General features: G+C 48.9%; 1 protein-coding gene across 3 annotated transcripts in view; it reads left to right on the forward strand.

Annotated features, from left to right (window-relative positions):
* Positions 1–25,672, forward strand: part of DYM (dymeclin) — a 408,809-nt gene that overhangs the window by 292,692 nt on the left and 90,445 nt on the right. The gene's annotated exons all lie outside the window — the stretch shown is intronic.

Raw genomic sequence — 25,672 nt, forward strand, 5'->3', positions numbered from 1 at the left:
TAAGCAATGGTAAAGAGTGGCCATGCGTAGATGGTGGGAATGGCCAGAATGTGGACTTCATTTGGATACATTATGTCAGAACAGTGATGTAATTCTGCAGGTGTCGGTTATTTGCATTAAACCACCATAGAACCTCAACTAGACTTGGTCCAGCAGAAGATGGTAAAAGTAAAATTAGGAACCCTATACAAATTATGTCAGCACTTGTGATATATGCAGCAGCCTTGTGTATCCGAATCCAAGTTGCCCTTAGGTCTTTCCATATTTTTATTTTTGTTCTGCTTATATATATATTTGTGTACTGACCTTTATCTTTCCTGGAAAAAGTATTCCTAGAATCCCCTGGTATGTCCACCCTTTCTAAATTAAAAAAATAAAAAACCCTCTCTAAAATAAAGTAAAATGCAAAAGCCAAGTGACCCGATCAAATTCTTGTCCGACGACCACACCCTGTCACATTGTGGTTATTAGTCGCCTCTGATCAGATGTTGGGGATAGCCAGTTGCTTTCGGATAAAACTGACAATACGTGTCAGTACTTGCATTAGACTAAAACTTCATGAAGGAGGCTTCAGGTGGGAAGTGCTTACTGTACACTGAGTTACATCAGGGTTTGCTGACAGGGCCCTGACATGGATGCTGCAAAGGTGGGGAAACGTTACAGCTACCTAGAGAACTGTATATGATTCAATGGGATAAAAAAATCTTCAGTCATTTAGGCAAATTTAAAACAAAAACTGCAAAGCTCATGCACCCTGCATTTCTTAAATTGTGTTTTTTGTGCTGCTCTACAAACTCTTGGAAAATTGTCAGAGCGCTTCCATGAGCTGGACTTTCGAGTGTTTATGGCTGTGAAGTCAGGAGTGTTCTATGTTTGTGTTCCAGCAAAGAGCAGATCCCATAGACCTCACTGATATAACTAATATGAATTATCCACCACCTCTTAGCCTGATCTATACAGTGCTCCTTCTAGATCAGAGGTGTAACAATAGCCCTCGATGGAGAGTTCCTCCATACAGATGTGCCCACATAAATCTATCCTCCGTGCGCCACGCATAACGCGGGAGCTCTGTGGTAGTGCCGAGCGACTTTTCGTACATCGTCTTACTTACAAATGCATCTTATTCACACAGCGATGCGAATAGATAGCACAATCAGCTTCTGCTGATTAAAATGATATGCAGCATGCCTATGTTCTCTGTTTGTGACTGCGGGTGTATCTGCATGCGAACGCTACGTTACAGTGTTACAGAAGCTGACACTGTAACGTAGCATTTCACACGTAGCATTTCACCCGCACTCACTCAGAGAACATAGGCATGCTGCATATCATTTTAATCAGCAGAAGCTGCTTCTGCTATCTATTCGTATCGTTGTGCGAATAAGATGCATTTGAAGGTAAAAAAGACGCACGAAAATACGCTCTGCGACCGCACCGCCGATGGGCTGGCATATCAGACGGTACACATTACACAATCCGGTACCCGACCGCCCGATATGTCGGCACCAGCCGCATACCGCTGCATGGGCTCGTCGGCCGGGTTGTCAGATTGAATTGCATGTAGGGCCGTTAGTGCGTACACACTGGCCGATGTGTCGGCCCAATCCGCTGGGTCGGACGACATATCGTCTACTTATCAGCTAATGTGTACCCAGCTTTAGGTCCATTAACCAGGATAGTATCTTATTATTCACAGAAATAATTGTCCAACATTCCAGTGCTAGACCGGGCACGGCCAGGCGCGGCTAATCGCAGCTGCAGTGATTACATGTCATTGCCAGCCATCTATTGCTCCAACCAGCTGAGTGAGACTTCTGTTTCTACTCAACTGACAGAACTGGTTCTTCTGCTTAGTATACTAACAGGGCCATTGTCCATAACGCATTGGCTTGTCCACACCTCATCCGACCTCGTGTCCAGTTACTTGCCATGTGTTCACGTACTCCCAGTTGTTTGAATGACAGGACTGCGTAATGGCACCACTGCTTCCACAGATCCTCCAGCACGTAATTCAGACTTTATTCAGTATCTGACAGGCAGCCAGGACACAGGGCAAGTATTCATCTACAATAGAGACCCCCCCCCCCCCACCACCACCACCACCAGTCTCACTGCTAAGAGAGTGGTTTTGGGTGGGAATAGGAGGCTGGAAGGTTCCGATCTGCCTTTCCACATTGCACATCTCTAATGGGGTAAATGACGGCCACTTTTAAGACTCCTCTTTGATTCTTTAGGTAATTGAGCTGCCAAATAGAAAGCAGCTGTCTCTTTCTCTGTACATATCCCCTCATTCGTAGGAGAGAACCATTGCCGCATCTGGAAATGATAGAACTTGTAAAACCAAGTTAAAAGGAAAAAAAAGCAACGTTTGTTTTATGTGGGATAAATGATTTTATTCAGGGTTCTTTAATTTGACCATTAGGAGGGTTATTAAGGAGCAGTATTACAAAGTGAGTTTGTTGTTTTTTGTTTGTTTTTTGTTCGGGGAGGGGGAGGTTTTGGGGGGGGGTCTATTTTTTATTTTACAAAGACTTCTATTTCTACTTCCTCTTCTTCATATCAGATTACACCCATAGCGACAGAAAATCCCCTATGTTCCTGCTTTATCCTTTAAATCTTCATGTACAAGCCAGAGAGTGGTGGTTTAGGGTTTTTTTCTTGGGTAACCGAAGGACTTTTACAGAAAGTGCCAATCTACATTAGCTACATATTATTGTTCTGGCGAAGGGCCCCTGTCGCAGCGCAGAATTGAGATGGCCGATTATGAGCGGGACCAACGTTCATGAGAATATAGATGGAATTAGCACAAGTAAAGTGCCTATGCCGGTTCATTAGTCTCTGATTTATTGATCGGCTTCATATATGGGACTGTTGTTGATCCACTGTGCAAAAGGGCCTCATTCACTCATGTAGCTGGTGGCCTCTTGGTACTAAAAGCTTCTTATGTAAATCTTTGTATTGACCTGAAATATATGTATCCATATTTATTAAGTCATTTTTAAAATGCTCTTTTCTCCAAACTAATCTCTAGAAATGACCCCTCTCATTAGCTTTATTGATTGATTCGTGCACCTCCTGTTACGTTCTCTTATAACCTTATAAAGAGTGAGGTGCCTAAAACTGTACCTGTAATCAGGTTGTAGTTGAACTAGTGAATTATATGCTTATTATAAGTTTATCCGATTTCTTATTCATCCTAGAATTTTATTTGCCTTTACAGCCACTGTATGACTCTGTGCCCCCTACTCCTGACAACTCCTAGCATGTAATAACATAGCAGCGTGGCTTAGTGACATAACCCTTCATGTACAGTGCCTTAGTGGCTTAGTGACATAACCCTTCATGTACAGTGCCTACAGTGACTTAGTGTACCCTTCATGTACAGTGCCTTAGTGACTTAGTGAAATAACCCATCATGTACAGTGCCTTCAGTGACTTAGTGTACCCTTCATGTACAGTGCCTTAGTGAAATAACCCATCATGTACAGTGCCTACAGTGACTTAGTGTACCCTTCATGTACAGTGCCTTAGTGACTTAGTGAAATAACCCATCATGTACAGTGCCTTCAGTGACTTAGTGTACCCTTCATGTACAGTGCCTTCAGTGGCTTAGTGTACCCTTCATGTACAGTGCCTTCAGTGGCTTAGTGAAATAACCCATCATGTACAGTGCCTTCAGTGACTTAGTGTACCCTTCATGTACAGTGCCTTCAGTGACTTAGTGTACCCTTCATGTACAGTGCCTTCAGTGACTTAGTGAAATAACCCATCATGTACAGTGCCTTCAGTGGCTTAGTGTACCCTTCATGTACAGTGCCTTAGTGAAATAACCCTTCATGTACAGTGCCTACAGTGGCTTAGTGAAATAACCCTTCATGTACAGTGCCTTCATAACATTTTACCCCCGGTGTCTGTCTAGTTTGCCATTTTATCTAAATGTAGATATGGACCAAGTACATTCTCCGCATTCTCCAAGGTCATTAATACAAATATTAAAAAGGTCAGTGCCCAATACGGGTTGGGTACGGGATGCCGGCAGTCTGAATCCCGACGCCGGCATCCTGACAGGGTTAAGCTACTGATACTTGTCGGTAAGTATTGTAACCCTCCCTCCCTGCTGCCTACAGCTAACCTTCCGCCTAGTGCCTAACCCTAACCTTCCCTCCCCGCTGCCTACAGCTAACCTCCCGCCTAGTGCCTAACCCTAACCTTCCCTCCCCGCTGCCAACAGCTAACCTCCCGCCTAGTGCCTAACCCTAACCTTCCCTCCCCGCTGCCAACAGCTAGCCTCCCGCCTAGTGCCTAAACCTAACCCTCCCTCCCCGCTGCCTACGGCTAACCTTCCGCCTAGTGCCTAACCCTAACCTTCCCTCCCCGCTGCCTACAGCTAGCCTCCCGCCCATTGCCTAAACCTGACCCTCCCTCCCCGCTGCCTACGGCTAACCTCCCGCCTAGTGCCTAACCCTAACCCTCCTCCCCGCTGCCTACAGCTAACCTCCCGCCTAGTGCCTAACCCTAACCTTCCCTCCCCACTGCCTACAGCTAGCCTCCCGCCTAGTGCCTAAACCTAACCCTCCCTCCACGCTGCCTACGGCTAACCTCCCGCCTAGTGCCTAACCCTAACCCTCCTCCCCGCTGCCTACAGCTAGCCTCCCGCCTAGTGCCTAAACCTAACCCTCCCTCCCTGCTGCCTACGGCTAACCTTCCACCTAGTGCCTAACCCTAACCTTCCCTCCCCGCTGCCTACAGCTAGCCTCCCGCCTAATGCCTAAACCTAACCCTCCCTCCCTGCTGCCTACGGCTAACCTCCCGCCTAGTGCCTAACCCTCCTCCCCGCTGCCTCCAGCTAACCTCCCGCCTAGTGCCTAAACTTAACCCTCCCGCCCCCTAGTGCCTAACCCTCCCTCCCCGCTGCCTACGGCTAACGTCCCGCCTAGTGCCTAACCCTAACCTTCCCTCCCCGCTGCCTACAGCTAGCCTCCCGCCTAGTGCCTAACCCTAACCTTCCCTCCCCGCTGCCTACAGCTAACCTCCCGCCTAACCCTAACCTTCCCTCCCCGCTGCCTACAGCTAGCCTCCCGCCTAGTGCCTAAACCTAACACTCCCTCCCTGCTGCCTACAGGTAACCTCCCGCCTAGTGCCTAACCCTAACCTTCCCTCCCCGCTGCCTACAGCTAGCCTCCCGCCTAGTGCCTAAACCTAACCCTCCCTCCCCGCTGCCTACAGCTAGCCTCCCGTCTAGTGCCTAAACCTAACCCTCCCTCCCCACTGCCTACAGCTAACCTCCCGCCTAGTGCCTAAACCTAACCCTCCCTCCCCCTAGTGCCTAACCCTCCCTCCCCGCTGCCTACAGCTAACGTCCCGCCTAGTGCCTAAACCTAACACTCCCTCCCCGCTGCCTACAGCTAGCCTCCCGCCTAGTGCCTAACCCTCCTGCCCCTAGTGCCTAACCCTCCCTCCACGCTGCCTACGGCTAACCTCCCGCCTAGTGCCTAAACCTAACCCTCCCTCCCCGCTGCCTACAGCTAACCTCCAGCCTAGTGCCTAACCCTAACCTTCCCTCCCCGCTGCCTACAGCTAGCCTCCCGCCTAGTGCCTAAACCTAACCTTCCCTCCCCGCTGCCTACAGCTAACCTCCCGCCTAGTGCCTAACCCTAACCCTCCCTCCCCGCTGCCTACAGCTAACCTCCCGCCTAGTGCCTAACCCTCCCTCCCCCTAGTGCCTAACCCTCCCTCCCCACTGCCTACAGCTAACGTCCCGCCTAGTGCCTAAACCTAAAACTCCCTCCCCGCTGCCTACAGCTAACCTCCCGCCTAGTGCCTAACCCTAACCTTTCCTCCTCGCTGCCTACAGCTAACCTCCCGCCTAGTGCCTAACCCTAACCTTCCCTCCCCGCTGCCTACAGCTAGCCTCCCGCCTAGTGCCTAAACCTAACCCTCCCTCCCCGCTGCCTACAGCTAGCCTCCCGCCTAGTGCCTAAACCTAACCCTCCCTCCCCACTGCCTACAGCTAACCTCCCGCCTAGTGCCTAACCCTAACCTTTCCTCCTCGCTGCCTACAGCTAACCTCCCGCCTAGTGCCTAACCCTAACCTTCCCTCCCCGTTGCCTACAGCTAGCCTACCGCCTAGTGCCTAAACCTAACCCTCCCTCCCCGCTGCCTACAGCTAACCTCCCGCCTAGTGCCTAACCCTAACCCTCCCTCCCCGCTGCCTACAGCTAACCTCCCGCCTAGTGCCTAACCCTCCCTCCCCCTAGTGCCTAACCCTCCCTCCCCACTGCCTACAGCTAACGTCCCGCCTAGTGCCTAAACCTAAAACTCCCTCCCCGCTGCCTACAGCTAACCTCCCGCCTAGTGCCTAACCCTAACCTTCCCTCCCCGCTGCCTACAGCTAGCCTCCCGCCTAGTGCCTAAACCTAACCCTCCCTCCCCGCTGCCTACAGCTAGCCTCCCGCCTAGTGCCTAAACCTAACCCTCCCTCCCCACTGCCTACAGCTAACCTCCCGCCTAGTGCCTAACCCTAACCTTTCCTCCTCGCTGCCTACAGCTAACCTCCCGCCTAGTGCCTAACCCTAACCTTCCCTCCCCGCTGCCTCCAGCTAGCCTCCCGCCTAGTGCCTAAACCTAACCCTCCCTCCCCGCTGCCTACAGCTAGCCTCCCGTCTAGTGCCTAAACCTAACCCTCCCTCCCCACTGCCTACAGCTAACCTCCCGCCTAGTGCCTAAACCTAACCCTCCCTCCCCGCTGCCTACAGCTAGCCTCCCGTCTAGTGCCTAAACCTAACCCTCCCTCCCCACTGCCTACAGCTAACCTCCCGCCTAGTGCCTAAACCTAACCCTCCCTCCCCCTAGTGCCTAACCCTCCCTCCCCGCTGCCTACGGCTAACGTCCCGCCTTGTGCCTAACCCTAACCTTCCCTCCCCGCTGCCTACAGCTAGCCTCCCGCCTAGTGCCTAACCCTAACCTTCCCTCCCCGCTGCCTACAGCTAACCTCCCGCCTAACCCTAACCTTCCCTCCCCGCTGCCTACAGCTAGCCTCCCGCCTAGTGCCTAAACCTAACCCTCCCTCCTCGCTGCCTACAGCTAACCTCCAGCCTAGTGCCTAACCCTAACCTTCCCTCCCCGCTGCCTACAGCTAGCCTCCCGCCTAGTGCCTAAACCTAACCTTCCCTCCCCGCTGCCTACAGCTAACCTCCCGCCTAGTGCCTAACCCTCCCTCCCCGCTGCCTACAGCTAACCTCCCGCCTAGTGCCTAACCCTCCCACCCCGCTGCCTACAGCTAACCTCCCGCCTAGTGCCTAACCCTCCCTCCCCCTAGTGCCTAACCCTCCCTCCCCACTGCCTACAGCTAACGTCCCGCCTAGTGCCTAAACCTAAAACTCCCTCCCCGCTGCCTACAGCTAACCTCCCGCCTAGTGCCTAACCCTAACCTTTCCTCCTCGCTGCCTACAGCTAACCTCCCGCCTAGTGCCTAACCCTAACCTTCCCTCCCCGCTGCCTACAGCTAGCCTCCCGCCTAGTGCCTAAACCTAACCCTCCCTCCCCGCTGCCTACAGCTAGCCTCCCGCCTAGTGCCTAAACCTAACCCTCCCTCCCCACTGCCTACAGCTAACCTCCCGCCTAGTGCCTAACCCTAACCTTTCCTCCTCGCTGCCTACAGCTAACCTCCCGCCTAGTGCCTAACCCTAACCTTCCCTCCCCGCTGCCTACAGCTAGCCTCCCGCCTAGTGCCTAAACCTAACCCTCCCTCCCCGCTGCCTACAGATACCCTCCCGCCTAGTGCCTAACCCTAACCCTCCCTCCCCGCTGCCTACAGCTAACCTCCCGCCTAGTGCCTAACCCTCCCTCCCCCTAGTGCCTAACCCTCCCTCCCCACTGCCTACAGCTAACGTCCCGCCTAGTGCCTAAACCTAAAACTCCCTCCCCGCTGCCTACAGCTAACCTCCCGCCTAGTGCCTAACCCTAACCTTTCCTCCTCGCTGCCTACAGCTAACCTCCCGCCTAGTGCCTAACCCTAACCTTCCCTCCCCGCTGCCTACAGCTAGCCTCCCGCCTAGTGCCTAAACCTAACCCTCCCTCCACGCTGCCTACAGCTAGCCTCCCGCCTAGTGCCTAAACCTAACCCTCCCTCCCCACTGCCTACAGCTAACCTCCCGCCTAGTGCCTAACCCTAACCTTTCCTCCTCGCTGCCTACAGCTAACCTCCCGCCTAGTGCCTAACCCTAACCTTCCCTCCCCGCTGCCTACAGCTAGCCTCCCGCCTAGTGCCTAACCTAACCCTCCCTCCCCGCTGCCTACAGCTAGCCTCCCGTCTAGTGCCTAAACCTAACCCTCCCTCCCCACTGCCTACAGCTAACCTCCCGCCTAGTGCCTAAACCTAATCCTCCCTCCCCGCTGCCTACAGCTAGCCTCCCGTCTAGTGCCTAAACCTAACCCTCCCTCCCCCTAGTGCCTAACCCTCCCTCCCCGCTGCCTATGGCTAACGTCCCGCCTAGTGCCTAACCCTAACCTTACCTCCCCGCTGCCTACAGCTAACCTCCCGCCTAGTGCCTAACCCTCCCTCCCCGCTGCCTACAGCTAGCCTCCCGCCTAGTGCCTAACCCTCCCTCCCCCTAGTGCCTAACCCTCCCTCCCCGCTGCCTACAGCTAACGTCCCGCCTAGTGCCTAAACCTAACACTCCCTCCCCGCTGCCTACAGCTAACCTCCCGCCTAGTGCCTAACCCTAACCTTTCCTCCTCGCTGCCTACAGCTAACCTCCCGCCTAGTGCCTAACCCTAACCTTCCCTCCCCGCTGCCTACAGCTAGCCTCCCGCCTAGTGCCTAAACCTAACCCTCCCTCCCCGCTGCCTACAGCTAGCCTCCCGCCTAGTGCCTAAACCTAACACTCCCTCCCTGCTGCCTACAGCTAACCTCCCGCCTAGTGCCTAACCCTAACCTTCCCTCCCCGCTGCCTACAGCTAGCCTCCCGTCTAGTGCCTAAACCTAACCCTCCCTCCCCACTGCCTACAGCTAACCTCCCGCCTAGTGCCTAAACCTAACCCTCCCTCACTAGTGCCTAACCCTCCCTCCCCGCTGCCTGCAGAAAAAACGTCCCGCCTAGTGCCTAAACCTAACACTCCCTCCCCGCTGCCTACAGCTAACCTCCCGCCTAGTGCCTAAACCTAACCCTCCCTCACTAGTGCCTAACCCTCCCTCCCCGCTGCCTACAGCTAGCCTCCCGCCTAGTACCTAACTCTAACCTTCCCTCCCCGCTGCCTACAGCTAACCTTCCGCCTAGTGCCTAACCCTCCCTCCCCGCTGCCTACAGCTAGCCTCCCGCCTAGTGCCTAACCCTCCCTCCCCGCTGCCTACGGCTAACGTCCCGCCTAGTGCCTAAACCTAACACTCCCTCCCCGCTGCCTACAGCTAACCTCCCGCCTAGTGCCTAACCCTAACCTTTCCTCCCCGCTGCCTACAGCTAACCTCCCGCCTAGTGCCTAACCCTAACCTTTCCTCCCCGCTGTCTATAGCTAACCTCCCGCCTAGTGGCTAACCCTAACCTTTCCTCCCCGCTGCCTACAGCTAACCTCCCACCTAGCCTCCCTCCGCCTAGTGCCTAAACCTAACCCTCCCTCCCCCTAGTGCCTAACCCTAACCCTCCCTCCCCGCTGCCTATGGCTAACATCCCGCCTAGTGCCTAACCCTAACCTTCCCTCCCCGCTGCCTACAGCTAACCTCCCGCCTAGTGCCTAACCCTCCCCGCTGCCTACAGTTATCCTCCCGCCTAGTGCCTAACCCTCCTGCCCCTAGTGCCTAACCCTCCCTCCCTGCTGCCTACGGCTAACCTCCCGCCTAGTGCCTAAACCTAACCTTCCCTCCCTGCTGCCTACGGCTAACCTCCCGCCTAGTGCCTAACCCTAACCCTCCCTCCCCGCTGCCTACAGCTAACCTCCCGCCTAGTGCCTAACCCTAACCTTCCCTCCCCGCTGCCTACAGCTAACCTCCCGCCTAGTGCCTAACCCTAACCCTCCTCCCTCTAGTGCCTATCCCTAACCCTCCTCTCCCCCTAGTGCCTAACCCTCCCTCCCCGCTGCCTACAGCTAACCTCCCCCCTAGTGCCTAACCCTAACCCTCCCTCCTCGCTGCCTACAGCTAACCTCCCCCCTTGTGCCTAACACTAACCTTCTTCCCCTAGTGCCTAACCCTAAACCCTAACCCCACTACTTGCCGTCTGGATGCTGGCGCGGTGATTCTGACTGCTGTGGGCATTCCGGGCGATGGCATTCCGAGCACCAGCATCCTGACAGGTGGGATCTCAACTACTTCCTCCCAGTACTGACCCCTATGGTTCACCTGTCATAACTTTAACCCAGTCTGGATATGTTGCATTGTCCTCTATCTTTCCACCACCAGTTCTCTACTTTATACTGTACATAGTTATCATCCTAGGCCTGGAACACTCCTCTGATGCCCCAGACTGTAATGTGGAACAGCGATGAAAGCTTTCACAAAGTGTGAATATATATATATATATATATATATATATATATATATATATATTGCAATTCTAGTGCAGTATGTAACTTACTGCCTCAAACTAATCATGTTTCTTGGGTACAACCGAACCGCGTGTTAAATTATTTTTTTAGTCATGTCCTTCAAAAACCTTTTCAAATAATTCTACCTACGTCAGAGGTCTATTATCCCTGATTCCGATAGTGGTACATCTGCTGTCCAGCAATCTTGAGGGCGGGCACTGGCCCGGCTATGATGGTGTCCATAAATGTTAGGAAAAGCCGTAATACACCTTTGCTGGGAAATAGTAAAGGCCGTGTATGCAGCAGGATTCTTGCTGGAAAGATTAGAATAACAAAGCGCGCAGGCCGTAAACATTGCTGATATCCGAGCTGTGGAGGAATGTCTGTGATGTTCCGGGACAGGGCACTCTCCACCATGTTTTTGCAGATCTATTAATATGGTCTCCGGGAATTATTGTTGTACAATGAAATTTTTGTGCTGCACAAATACTGCATTCTGACCTATAAGACGCAAGGGCCTGCCTGCCCCCCATGCCGCTGCTTCAGACTCTTGGCATAAGTGCATGGTGGAAGTGTCAGATATCTGGAATGGCGGTATGACATGTTCCTCTACTCCAGGAAGAGGAATCTCTGCTGTGATGCATTGACCAGAAACTGTTTTTAGTAAGCATTGAGGTGTCCTCACAGCCTCTGGCCTCCTATGGAAGTCCCCAGCATAGGGTTGCATAGGCGATAGCAGGCGCTTCTGGCTGCCATGTATCTGTGATATCACTCACCAAAGCAACATTGGTCCTGTCGGACACCTGTAAATGGTAAATATTGCAGCCCCCATGTCTCTTCCGTCCCCATCATTTTGAGAAGTAAGCGAATAGAACAGGCCGGTTATCAAAGATATAAGAATTTGACAGTATAAAACGCGTGTGTAACCCAACTGGGGGGCTCTTTGTGCCCATGTCACTCTAGACCTACGCTGGGCACAAGCAAAAGTCTCCCCAAACTAGCCTGTAATCACAGCCTCAGGCCGCATAAGTAATTATTAGAGCATTCCTCCTATGGAAGTCCCCAGCATAGGGCTGCATAGGCGATAGCAGGCGCCTCTGGCTGCCATGTATCTGTGATGTCGGCCTTTGTGACGGTGTCATTCACCAAAGCAGCATTGGTCCTGTCGGACACCTGTAAATGGTGAATATTGCGGCCCCATGTCTCTGCCGTCCCCATCATTTTGAGAAGTAAGCGAATAGAACAGACCGGTTACCAAAGATATAAAGATGTGACAGTATAAAACACGTGTAACCCCCCAGGGGGGCTCTTTGTGCCCATGTCACTCTAGACCTACGCTGGGCACAAGCAAGTGTCTCCCCAAACCAGCCTGTAATCACAGCAGACCCTCGTCCTTCTTGCGGGAGACAGCGGCCATAACTCCGCATACAAATCCTTGCTCTCGCTGTGAGTCCATTACTAAACAAGTCTCTGTCATTTAGAGAAGGGGACACAAAGTAACTTTGACCATTCACCGAGGAAGACGATGATGGAAATTCTAATTTTCTTCTTGCCACAAACCTGAAACGTTGAGGCAGCTTCCAGAGTTGAAAGGAAAGAGCGTAGCTTGTTTAAACGTTACATGCTGAGTTCCCACAGTGCACTCACTCCTAGCTGTGCATCAAAGGGAGCGTTATGGAGTCTCACGTTTCACTGTCTTGGGAAATATGTCTGTCACGTCTTTTTGAAAAGCCACGTCTCAGCTTCACAAATGATTGTTCTGTTTCTGCTCCGGTATAATGACTGTGACTGCACACTTGTCTGTTCCAGACCCTGAGGGGGGGGGGGGACGGACGACTTATCTGCACCATTTGTTTGTGTGGCTAATGCGCATTGCATATGAATGGTATTAGTCCTGCAGGTAGGAAGAAAGCCTTACCTCTGGGAGAAGTCCTTGTGCGCGGACACTGATAGGTTAAAAGTATAAACAGCTCTCATTGGGGTCTAAGCAGTGATAAGAGACAGAGTGAAAAGTGATAAGGTGCCAGCCAATCAGCTCCCAACTGTCATCTCACATTCTGTGTTTGAAAAATGACAGTTGGGAGCTGATTGGCTGGCACCTTATCACTTCCTTATCACTTTTCACTCTGTCTCCTAACACTGCTTAGTAAATAGACCCCATTATCTCCTACCGTCAGGCTTCTGCAACCTGCTGCTTTCATTATACACATCCTTTTTCTCGCCATTGTACAGCACAACAGATTCGTATGGTACCTTATAAATAATACCGTAACCTTCGGGCAGTGGAGCAGCCATTTTTGTGGGCCAAACCACTATCCGCTCACTATGAAGCAGTGACACCACTGTAACTTCCTGGGGTTAGCGTTTATTACAGGGATAGAAAGTCCCCTTTAGGTAGAAATGAGTATTATGGAACATACAGTAGTGTTAATATAACCAGAATAAGAGTTGGTGCAGCACAGAGAGTGGCAGACAGTAAGTTGTATTTATATGGGCACTAATGATGCCCATACAGGTAGATAGTGCCCATGGTAGCAATCTCCATGAGGGTACTCCATAGGCGGGACAGTGGGGAAATCTCTACATCCACAATTATTTCCTAACATGGAAATAAGACGTTCACCGTGGATCCCAGCACCCTGTGTGTCTGAAGACTCTTTGTTTAGAGGAACGGGGAATTACAGTTTTATCCTGGAGGCAAACGCATTGACGTCCTTAATGTCAGTACAACAGGCAGGTGAGAGACGGGAAAAGGGCACAGACTATCTGTGAGCTCATCCATATTGCACCCCCAGCCAGGTCTCCTAATTACACAGAAGATGTAGAGCATAGTTCGCTGATTTTTGTGCTACTGTAATATCTTTGTATAAAATAATTGCACATAAATGCTTTTGTGTTTGAATTTATATGTATAGGATCTGTATACGTTCCGTGTCCTGGATCGTAAGGAACGAATAATTACTGCTCCACCAGGGGGCAGAACAGGACTCTGTAAACAAAATGATTGTGGCCTTTGCTGAGCTGGACTTCGTTGTAATCTATGGAATTGTTGGGGTATATTGTATAGTAGCAATTCTGTAATTAGCAGAAATCTATCATCTTATGTGAGTTTTACAGCCAAGCTCGTCTTAGATCATGCTCCCATTTGCACTGTACAACATCGAAAAGTGTGACACAAATAATTGTACGGCTGCGTTGTCATTACGATTTATTACATGTACGTATCATTCTTCAATACACGTCGGTGCCTGTTGTGTTCTGTATCAGTAAGAATGTAATTTATATTATTTTGTTATGATTTGTATACAGTGTTGTCCATCTCCTAAACACATTCCTTCATGCTTCATCCAGTATTTCAGTCCTTACAGAATTGCGTTTTTGTATACAGGATAATAGAAGTTGTACTGTGTGAAGTTATCCATAAGTACAGAACAGGCGATACAGGGGGAGATGTATCAAACCTTCTAATGAGGACAAGTGGAGAAGTTCCCCATGGCAACCAATTCTGCTTCTAGTTGTCATTTTACTGAATGTACTTGACAAGTGATAGCTGGTTGGTTGCTATGGGCAACTTCTCCATTTGATTTAGAAGGTTTGATACACCTCCCCCACTGCATAGTGTACTGCATGCAGAATAAGATGACTCGTACAGTGCAGACATTCATGCATAGGAGCTGAGCGCAAATCCCAAATCCATAGCTGTGAGTAATTTTACAGAGTTGTGCACAACTCGGCCAGGCCATTCCTATCCGCAGGCGCTCCTATCCGCTCCTATCCGCAGCCGCGCCTATCCGCAGCCGCTCCTATCCATAGCTGGCGTCATTATCATGCTTCTCCCCAACTCTGCGTAGTCCGCTCTTCCTCCAAAACACAATCCCTGGACTTTGCCTGCGTGCAGCCCGCTCTTACAGCTCACCAGTGCCAGCATACAATCTGTTCAGGAGCGTGTGCAGTGTGAGATCACGCAAGATGCGCTACGCCAATGGGCCGACGTTCACTTCTGCAACAGTTCTCCGGTAGTAAAGATGCTCTGCGCTCATTTTTCCTTGTACTCCACAGAGGCGTGCAGGGAAATTCGCATACATTGCGCTACGTAAAAAGCGGTAAAGTGCGCTAGTATTAGCCTTTACCTGGTGCAGTATGAGTGTGCAAACCCTGAAGTGCCCACATTCATAGGCTCTGCGCGCTGTTACACCATCTTTAGATGCCGCCATCTTCACTTACACCTGACCTATGGCAGATGCAGTTTCTCCATCGTCTAAACATGGCCTCTGCGGCTGGGACCATGCGCCTGAGAACGCAGCCGCTTTCACGGACACTCCCGTAACACGCCCCATGAGACAGACTTTTGTTTGCGTTCACTTCAGGTCACCACTCAGGATGACCCATCACTTTGCTGCTCCATTTCTGATGCCGACTGTCCCAATGGCAGCAGCACCTTAGAGGTTTTCAGGACTTTTTTGCGCATATGCATAATCGTTCAACTACGTGAACATCGGCATTGAGTGCGCATCGGAATCGGCAAGGTTGTACTGTGCGGGCATCTGTACAGAGATACTGAGATTAGTGTATAGCACACAGAATAAGAGGCTTAGTACTGTGCAGATTATCAGCGTGGGTACAGGATGCCGGTGCTCATGATCCTGGCAGTGAGAATCCTGACGCTAGCATCCCGACAGGGTTAAAATACAGACAACGGACGGTAAGTACCCCTACCTACACCCCCTACCCACACCCCTAACCCTCCCTCCCCGCACCCTAAACCTAACCCCCCATCCCCTAGTGCCTACCCCCCCCCCTTGTGACTAACCCTAAACCCCCCTCCTCTATTGCCTAACCCTATCGCTGGCCCCATCACTTACCATTGGGATGCGGGCACCGGAATTCTGACTGGTAACGGGATTCCGGCACAGGCATTTTGAGCTCCGGTACCCCAACAGACGGCATTTCAACTACCCCACGTTCACACATATACTTTACACTCGGGGGGGGGGGGGGGGGGGTACATTTACTTAGTGGCGGCTTGCACCTGAATGGTATTGCCGTTGTACATTTCCTGCTTAAACACGCCAAGACGTGGCGGCACTTGCACCCACTGGTTTTTAAATGTACCCCTCACAGATCTTTAGAGATTTGAAACCGTGACCTCACGATGATACTGTAAGTACGCCTTATAAATGTCATCACAGCGTCTCCCCACTCTGTCAGCCCACGGGAACATAGACATAGCCAGTGATCCGCAGTGATCAGAAAATGTGGTGGGCATAATAAAAGATTTCCATTTGAACAGCAGGGGGCGGTAAGGCTTTTGCTCATTTAATAACATTATTTAATCCTCTTTACCAGCAGAATCTGGAGAGTAACATGAAAACGTATTTGTCTTTTAACAGTCACATTGATTTGTGTTGTAAGGAAGCGAGGCAGCGCCATGAATGTCTGTGTGAAGTGTAGGACACACAATACCATAATCTGAAGTCTGAAGGAAATATGATGGGACAGAAATATGTGAGCTGGATGTTGTGTCCCGTGGTACAATCCGTCTGTTTAAGCGCTATAAAGAACCCATGCGACTGTCTCCGTCTCTCTTCCTGTTTGTGCTATTGCTGTGCACTGAATAGGGGTTTGATAAAGGCTGACTGCTTGGTAGATGATATGATGCCAATGGCACCATTTGTAATTAAATGGCAGCGATAAGAAGGTTGCAGGAATAATATCACACTGCAGACTATGGGAAAGCCACTCAGTACCTCGACCACTTCAGCCTTATAACCAACGCTCTCACTAGCTATTCTTGTTCAGTGTATTTAATCACATTATTATTATTATCATTCATTTATATGGCGCCACAAGTGTTCCGCAGCGCCTTACAAAGTACATGAACAATAAGTAGCCATTGACTTACAATACAATACAAACCAGGACATGGACATGTATAATAAACATTGCTATATTAGCGACCTTAATGCCCACATAAGCAGCCGAGTGTTAGTTGCCCTAGAGGGGAGTAAGAGATAAATTAAATTACAGTAGGGAGAAGCAGAAGAGGGTAGAGGGCCCTGCTCGAAAGAGCTTACATTCTTTAAGGGAGGGGAAGACGAACAGGAGTGACACGGATGGGGTAGGCGGGGAGGAAGGAAGATGTAGCAGCAAGTTAGGATGAGAGCTGGAAGGCTATGATGAAGTAATGGGTCTTAAGAGCTTGTTTGAATGATAGTAGAGAGGTGCAGAGTCTGATGGGGAGAGGGAGGGAGTTCCAAAGGTGGGAAAGACATGTTACTTGGGATGGGAGAGGGCAAATTCAGTTTGATTTATGTAAGTTAACACAATTCAGTACAGATTTGGCCGGGCTGGTAAGGCAAACATCAGTGATATCATTCATGTTTGCACATGGCTGCCTGCACTGTGTAAAACGCGTGGATCTATATACAGAAGGTCTATGTTAGAGGGTGTATTTTTAGCACAACATAGTACAAGTCCTTGATGCCTCTCCAAGTGAGTGTCACTGTTATACTGAAAGCAAAAGAATATCCTCTTACATAGGTAGAAATATATATATATATACATATATATAATTATACACTCTAGTATACAATGCAGCTTTTTTGGTTAATGTTTAAAGATTGAATTTTGCAGAAATGTGTCAGCTACAAAGAGAATCTTATAAGTATTTTATGCTGCCTGGACTGTTACAATATATAGAAAACAGTTTTTTGGGTGTAGATTTGGGATCTGTGTCTATCAGCAGGGAGGACTTGTCATGATAAGCTGCTGGTTCCTCTGCTAGCTACAGTGGGGCTAAGTGGAGTTTGCTTTCTGTGTGCCTACAGTGTCTGTTCTCTGGGGCACTGTATGCAGTCACTATGTTCTCTCATTTATTTATTACCGGTTATTTATATAGCGCACACATATTCCGCAGCGCTTTACAGAGAATATTTGGCCATTCTCATCAGTCCCTGCCCCAGTAGAGCTTACAGTCTATGTTCTCTATCACACATATACACTAGGGTTACATTTTGTGGGAAGCCAATTAACCTACCAGTATATTTTTGAAGTGTGAGAGGAAACCGGAGGAAACCCACGCAAGCACAGGGAGAATATACAAACTCCACACAGGTAGGGCTGTAGTGGGAACCGAACCCATGACCTCAGTGCTGTGAGGCGGTAATGCTTTATCAGACTGAACGGCCACCACCCTAACCAGACTGTAATGGGTTCGTCTCACTAACGAGCGGAGATTAGTAGCCGCAAGGAGCGGAGATCGTCTTGGCCGGAGAGTTTGCTAATACTTAGGGACAGATTTGTCAGGACTAGAAGGGACTTTTCCTGTACAGCAGAGAAGGTGAACTTCATGCAGACTAACACGGATGAAACCTTTTCCATCACATACAGGATCACTGTCCTCACAGCTCCAATCACAACAATGTATAGAGTGTAAGCTTGCGAGCAGGGCCCTCTTACCTCTCTGTCTGTCTGTTATTACCCTGTCTTGCCATATCGCTATTTTCTTCCGGATTGTAAAACGCACCAGAATATACTGGCACTATATAAGTATTAATAAATAGTGTGTCCGTGGCATATCTCTCTATTCTAGAAGTTGTGTAGCCATGTTCATATTAATAATGCGCTTCTGGATGGATAGCCGACAGTACCTGTCATGGGTGTAAGGCATCTTACTTGTGCCTGTTACATGCCTTTTACTAACGTGTGAGCAGGTCTGATGCTAGCGTCCATTGTCATTACTGTCGCTGCGCCCAATTGTGATTTTTACAGGCCTTCGGGTTTTCAGAGAACATTGGGTTCTGTTTCTTATTTCCATTTTTATATTTACCATTGTAGAAACCTGCAGCGATCTCCAAATAGTGAGAATCCGTGTAACAAACAGCAGAGGGGACGTCCGCATAGCATTGAGTGGGATTGATGGTCTATGGGTTGGAAAATACAAACAACTATAATATTGGCTAACATAGGAGTACGGGCTTCATGATGAAGCCTTAGGATAATTTCACCCATGCTAAAACTCTGGCAGGGCATGCTGGGAAGTGCAGTGTATTGAATACCACGGCACTAGAAGGCTACTTGGGAGCTCCCTTCACTCGTTTCCTCAGACACTTCTACATCTGGGACGAGCCCGGTCCTGTTTGCTCACTCTAACATGGGGGGGGGGAGCAATGATGGTACCCCATTGTCTCCTTAAGTTATCTGCATTCGCACCCGAACCCGTGTTACTTATCCGAGCCCAGGCTAAGTAATCTGTGTTTGGGTTCAATTTTGGATATTCCACCCAAAACTGCTCTTTGAATTTTGTTATCTTCACTGCACTGTGAGAACGTCATTAGGGGCATAATCCAATGTAAAAAGCATCCTGAAGTGTGAGCAAAGCGCACGCTACTCCTAAGTGTATTTCATCGTGGTTTCTGGGTTAGCAGTTTCGGCTAATGTGTATGTTTTACATTTTGTTTAAACCTAAACTGGGAATGATTGGTGGTTTGTTTTTTTAATAAGTAAACGCACATTTAAAAGATATAAAAGGGATCGCCGCAGTGCTGAGGCCGTTTTTAGTCACAAATAGACACCTTGTGCCACTTGCTTACGGTATGTAGTGGTTCACATTACTTCCTCTGAGGTGATGAGTTCATCTCCCAGGCATGGACAATCTGTGTGGAGTTTGTATGTTCTCTATGTTTACGTGGGTTTCCTCCCACAATCCATTGGCTTCAGACAAAAAACAAAATATCCCCAATTTGTATGTGTACTAGGGAATATAGATTGTAAGCTCCTCTGGGGCAGGAACTGATGGGAATGACTGACTAATTTCCTGTAAAGTGCTGCGGAATGTATGTGCGCGAATATATATATATATATATATATATATATATAATCTGTTAATAAACATGTAGATGTTGTTATTCAGATAATCATATGTGCATTATATCAACCAGAAAAACTAATTGCCAATAAATACTACTGATAATAGAGAGTATTTTCTCTTTCACACTTATCACGATATATCACAGTATATCACAATATATAGGGGGAGATATAATAAGCTCTGGAGAGGGAGAAAATGGAGATGTTACACAGAGCAACCAATCAGCTTCTGTCATTTATCCAGCACTCTTTGAAATGAATGACAGATGCTGATTGGTTGCTTTGAACAACTTCTTCATTTTATTCCTCTCCCAGGTACATCTCCCCTATAACGTGTGAAATCACTGACTAGTGAGCTTAGACTTGGTATGTGAGGCCTCATCTATGCGGGTGGGGTACTGGCCCTATTGGCGCATGAACTGGCGTAGTCACTCATTTCGCACTCTCCTACCCAGCCAATGAGCCTGAGGAAGACTCGTCACCGTGTCTCTGAATGCGCAGAACATTGCGTTTCACACATCATTTCTCACGTCTCTGCTCAACTCTGTTCCCTCTGGAATTTGGTTATAGTGGGGATCGTCGATCCCAGTTATGAAAGGAGAATTGCGTCTTGTCAGTGCCACGAGATCACTAAATAAAAGAACATTACTGATGTGAACTGGGTTAATCATTATAACTGAGGATTTGTTGAGCTTCCTATGATGTTGAATAACCGCAGTGTCTGTTTTCACTTTTAGCGACACCCACGCGATATATTCTCATTATAGCTATTACAGTTTGCCATTGTGACTTAATTAGTGTAGGCTGTACACACCTTGTTTAGACTGTTTATATGAAATAGCATTGTGTTTATATAGCGCTGTACAGAACATTTAATGACATCACATTGCAACTGTCGGAAGTAGGATTACAGTCTACAAAAGTCCCTTTGAGGTAGATTCGTGGGAGATTGAAGTCACGCTTGGGGTAGGGTATTGGTTTTACTCAATTAAATTGGCACATTAGTCTGAATAAAGTGGTGCGAGAGAATCATGTTTAAGGGGAATAGAACTTGTTACTAATAATCTTATTACTGATGGGACAGACTGCTGTTGTGTAGGACCTGTTATCCAGGAAAAAACCAGTTCGTAGTGATCAGTGCATTGGATCTGTTAAAAAAAATTCTAGGTATATGTAAGTCTATTTGCATAACATATAATATCAAGTTTATAATTAAGTTAATATACGAAGGCTCTCCACAAACATTCCAATCTAAACAATGCACTAATTGTTTAAGAATCCAATTTTTCAAAATGTATAGGTTTGTTTATTACACACGCCTATGGTTAGAGCAAGCGGTAATACGGGTAAATTTAGTGGTATATAATCCTCCAGATGTGCGTGTGTGGTGGTGCTGTTACAGACAGATGTTTTGCAGTGTCCCTACACAGGTCAGATAAAAACCGCCATGCGCGATACAATCACTACAATGACCTGTGATGTGTGCATAATAACACCAGACCCTCCAACATGACCCCCTTCCCCCAGGTACATAATAACACCAGACCCTCTTCCCCCAAGTACATAATAACACCAAACCCTCCAACATGACCCCCTTCCCCCAGGTACATAATAACACAAGACCCTCCTATATGACCCCCTTCCCCCAGGTACATAATAACACAAGACCCTCCTACATGACCCCCTTCCCCCAGGTACATAACACCAGACCCTCCAACATGACCCCCTTCCCCCAGGTACATAATAACAACAGACCCTCCAACATGACCCCCTTCCCCCAGGTACATAATAACAACAGACCCTCCAACATGACCCCCTTCCCCCAGGTACATAATAACAACAGACCCTCCAACATGACCCCCTTCCCCCAGGTACATAATAACACAAGACCCTCCTACATGACCCCCTTCCCCCAGGTACATAATAACACAAGACCCTCCTACATGACCCCCTTCCCCCAGGTACATAATAAAACCAGACCCTCCAATATGACCCCCTTTCTCCAAGTACATAATAACACCAGACCCTCCAACATGACCCCCTTCCCCCAGGTACATAATAACAACAGACCCTCCAACATGACCCCCTTTCCCTAGGTACATAATAACAGACCCTCCAACATGACCACCTTCCCCCAGGTACATAATAACACAAGACCCTCCTACATGACCCCCTTCCCCCAGGTACATAACACCAGACCCTCCAACATGACCCCCTTCCCCCAGGTACATAATAAAACCAGACCCTCCAATATGACCCCCTTTCCCCAAGTACATAATAACACCAGACCCTCCAACATGACCCCCTTCCCCCAGGTACATAATGACACCAGACCCTCCAACATGACCCCCTTCCCCCAGGTACATAATGACACCAGACCCTCCAACATGACCCCCTTCCCCCAGGTACATAATAACAACAGACCCTCCAACATGACCCCCTTTCCCCAGGTACATAATAACAACAGACCCTCCAACATGACCCCCTTCCCCCAGGTACATAATAACACAAGACCCTCCTACATGACCCCCTTCCCCCAGGTACATAACACCAGACCCTCCAACATGACCCCCTTCCCCCAGGTACATAATAAAACCAGACCCTCCAATATGACCCCCTTTCCCCAAGTACATAATAACACCAGACCCTCCAACATGACCCCCTTCCCCCAGGTACATAATGACACCAGACCCTCCAACATGACCCCCTTCCCCCAGGTACATAATGACACCAGACCCTCCAACATGAAACCCCCCAGGTACATAATGACACCAGACCCTCCAACATGAAACCCTTCCCCCAGGTACATAATGACACCAGACCCTCCAACATGACCCCCTTCCCCCAGGTACATAATGACACCAGACCCTCCAACATGATACCCTTCCCCCAGGTACATAATAACACCAGACCCTCCAACATGACCCCCTTCCTCCAGATACAAAATACTACCAGACTCTCCAACATGACCCCTTTCCCCCAGGTACATAATAACACCAGACCCTCCAACATGACCCCCTTCCCCTATGTCAGGTGGGAGGTCCAGGAGCAAAGCATTTTGTATCTGGAGAAAGGGATCATATTGGTGCGTCAGCAACGTGTGCCTCAATTGTATATAGATGGAAACACACACATAGGGCCTGATTCAGAGTTGGGAATAGAGAGAGAGATAGCACTTAACTGTGTACCTGGGCAAACCATGTTGCAATGCAAGGGGTGTAAATACATAACATTTTTTTGCATGTAGTGTAAATACTGGCTGCTTTTGCATGTAGCTCAGAAATACTGCACAGCTTTATTATTACACTGCACATTAGATGTCAGTTTGGACATCTCCCTCCCAAATCTAAATCTCTCTGCACATTTTAAATCTGCCCCACCTGCAGTGCAGCATGGTGTCACCAAGATGATCAGTTGAGAGAGATATCTCTCTCTATTCCCAACTCTGAATCAGGCCCATAGATCCTAGTGTAGACAGCAGAATAATGGGCCTCTATTATTCATGTGTCAGTGATGTCAACGGCTCTGATAGGCTATATTATCATGAAAATTCTTTCCACCCACAAAATGGCTGCTGCCACTGTTTGTGGACAAGTGTTCCTCTTACTTTGAGGTTCAATACCCCAAGTGGGCCTTCAGGAATGTGCCTTTGAAGTTCTCTGAGTATCAGATTTGCAGTCGCACACTCCCCAGTCAAGAAAATGTTGGGACGACAGGCTCGCGTTCAGCTGGGGATTTATTAGTGTATTATTAAAAATGATTTGTTTGTACCTGTTACTGTGTTTATATTTCTTCCAGTGATTTCCTCACAGAGTGGAAATAGCTCTGTTTTGGAAACTCCCCAAACCTAATAAAAGCGAGATCACTGCTGTTCCTCTAAGCGGCTAAAAATACAGTTAATTATTTGAAAGTGGCTTTACTGTAAATTCTTCATAAAAATGAAAAGGTTTACCTCATACATCTCTCATTTAGGAAGTTAAATGGTGCTAAAAAATTGCCTGTGCCTGCCAGAGACAGCCGACACCACAACATGGATTACAGTTTAATTTATGACGAACAGGGAAGGGCAATATTAATCAGATGCTGATAACGTGTAATGGCATTCTTCTATGCGTATAACCCCTGAGTTGTTCCAAGGCTAGGCCTGAAATGCTTGTGGTTTATTCTCATTCCTTCTCCTGAACTTGTAGCCTTCAACTACAGGCGGTGGAGTCGGCCATTTTGTTGTTTGAACCAATATATCCACAAGGCATGCAGCTAATGCATTAGGAGCTAATGACATTACTGAGGCACAATGTACAAAGTGCCTCATGAATCTTTCAGTTGTTTTTAGAGCATGGATAGGCTGCATTTGCATGAATATTGGTTTATTCCCATAATATTGGTACATTTACTATGAGTGGGCAACAGATTACGATAGCGCCACACTGGCGATTTATCTGCAGGGTTTATGTTGGTACCAGACACATAGGCATGGTTACTTACCATTAGAGTATCCACACTAGCAGTTCCCTGTCATTCGTTCCTAACCAGTTATTTTGCCCAGCCTGGGGCCTGGAGCACACAGATACATTACAGTGATCAGCAGTAATTCTTACTGGCTTTACTATGCATGACAAACGTCAAAAAGTGGTTTTCAGGTGCAGTTACACGTAGAAAAAAAAATGACCTCTGCAGTATTGCTGACCAATCACTTAGTTATTACACAGAGCTTTGCAGAGAATATTTAATCCTTTGTCAGTCCTTGTCCAGTAAAGCTTACAATCTACGAGGGTGGTTCAATAAGTAAAAGTAACAAGACTCTCACATGTGTAATGTCCTCTATTTCATTCTAATCTCCCACCAGGCATGAGCAGGTAGGCCACTGCTTCCCCTCACGGCCATTACACTGCGCCTCATATCAGTCATACTGTCCCTATATCAGGTGTAAAATGGCGGGGCTGGCGGAAACATGGTCAGACATTGAGGTGCGTAGTGTGATCAGATTTCTGCGTCTAAAGGGCACATCAGCAGCTGAAATTCATCACCAACTTATCAAGGTGTACGGTGATAGCGTCATGTCATGGAAACGGGTGCGGGTTTGTTGCGCAGCCTATGATAACGCCAGGACAGACGTTCAAGATGAGCAGCAATCCGGCCGACCAAGCACGTCCACCACAGATGGCAATTTGCAGGGGCGTAACCATAGGTATGGGGGCCCCATAGGTCTACCTATACAGCGCCCATGTAGTTGTGCCCATTATACAATGCCCCCTGTAGTTGTGCCCATTATGCAGTGCCCATTATACAATGCCCATGTAGTTGTGCCCATTATGCAGTGCCCATTATACAATGCCCCCTGTAGTTGTGCCCATTATGCAGTGCCCATTATACAATGCCCCTGTAGTTGTGCCCATTATGCAATGCCTCTGTAGATGTGCCCATTATGCACTACCCCCTGTAGTTCTGCCCCTTATGCAGTGCCCATTATATACAGTGCCTCCTGTAGTTGTGCCCATTATGCAATGCTCCCTATAGTTTGCCCATTATGCAATGCCACCTGTATTAGAGCCCCTTATGCAATGCCACCGCTATTGAAGCCCCTTATGCAGTGCCCCTTATGCAGTGGCCCCACTACTGCCCCTAGTAGTGCCCCTTATGTTGTGCCCCCAGTAATGGCCCTAATGTAGTGCCTCTTATGCTGTGCCCTCAGTAATGCCCCTTATGCTCTGGTCCCCCTCCCCTGTTCAGTACTTACCGCTCACGCTGGCCGCTGGGCAACGCTCCAGTCCACGCCGTCAGCTCTCCTCCTGCGTAGACGTTGCCGCTGACTGGATCTGACTGGATCCAGCAGCAGACACAAGCTCCTCTCATCGCAGGTGACGTCATGACGTCACCCGCGCACTGCATCACTGGGAACGCTGGCCTCTGAGGCGATCAGAGGTGTCTTTAGTCTCTGATCGCTTCTTAGACCAGCGTTCCCCGTTGCACCAGCAACTTGGCTGGCCATGCTGCAGAGGGTGCATAGGGACGCTTGTTGGGCTGGCGGGCCCCATAGCCCGTCCCGACCCGTGCACCCTTTATAGTTACGCCACTGGCAATTTATGCCGCATTGAAGGGCTGATTCAGGAGGACAGATGCATTAGAGTTAGTGATATTGCTGACATACAGAACATCTCAGTGGGTCCTGTGCACAACATCGTTCATGAACAACTATGGTACAGGAAAAAGTGCTCACTTATACCACACCCTTTAGGCACATAGGATTACACTGGGCAGAATAGGCAATGCCTGTAGCATTACACTG

This window comes from Taudactylus pleione, unplaced genomic scaffold, assembly GCF_031769625.1.
Source record: "Taudactylus pleione unplaced genomic scaffold, aTauple2 ptg000189l, whole genome shotgun sequence".
In the NCBI taxonomy this organism is placed as follows: domain Eukaryota; kingdom Metazoa; phylum Chordata; class Amphibia; order Anura; family Myobatrachidae; genus Taudactylus; species Taudactylus pleione.